General features: G+C 61.0%; 1 protein-coding gene across 1 annotated transcript in view; it reads left to right on the top strand.

Moving 5' to 3' along the window:
• Window positions 1–476: 476 nt before the first annotated feature.
• The window catches only part of SOX5 (SRY (sex determining region Y)-box 5), a 1,168,670-nt gene continuing 1,168,538 nt past the window's right edge, over window positions 477–608 (top strand). Inside the window, exon 1 of the mRNA XM_010855969.1 lies at window positions 477–583. The gene's annotated coding sequence lies outside the window, so the exon portion shown is untranslated. The remainder of the gene's footprint in view (window positions 584–608) is intronic.

Below are 608 nucleotides of genomic sequence, written 5' to 3'. Positions count from 1 at the left end.
ACCCGTCAAGGAGTAGGTGGGTGCGGAGTGCCGTCGGCGGGGACCCGCGGGCGCAGAGCGGCTCTTCGGGGGAGCAGTGGTCGCTTTAAAAACCAAACCACTCGCCGCTCCAGCCTCGGCGCTGGGCGGACGGCGGCTCGCCTCCCAGAAGGTTCCGCGGACAGCCGCAGACCCCCACGCGCGCCTTCCGCGCCGGCTTTCCCGCGTGCAAACGGGAGTGGGGGGCGCCAAGGGGCCCAGGTGATGCTTCCAGGACAGCGGGTGAGGTTCCAGCGCAGGGAAGAAGTTGACAAAGGGGACTTGACTAAACACGAATGCATATTTATAGACGCGAGCTCCATCAAGATCTAGAGATAGTCTCCTTCTCCCTGCCTCCTTCCCCTCCTGCCATTTCATTTTATCGCTCCTTGAAGTGGAGGGCAGATTGTTTTCTTTAAAAAAAAAAAAAAAAAACTGCCCGGTGTGGGTCATCGCCGCGTTATTACAATCTAGTTACTCGGCAGCAGACGGGGAAGCCAACTCCGGGCTCTTTCCCCTTCGGATGGACAGAGAGGGCGACCGGGCGGCCCGCGGCAGGAAGGAGGTCAGGGTGGGTTTGCGGGCGCCCT

Source organism: Bison bison, unplaced genomic scaffold (assembly GCF_000754665.1).
Source record: "Bison bison bison isolate TAMUID 2011002044 unplaced genomic scaffold, Bison_UMD1.0 scf7180017864370, whole genome shotgun sequence".
Lineage (NCBI taxonomy): Eukaryota > Metazoa > Chordata > Mammalia > Artiodactyla > Bovidae > Bison > Bison bison.
Note: the sequence above shows the minus strand (reverse complement) of the source record. Positions and strands in the feature narration are given on the sequence as shown.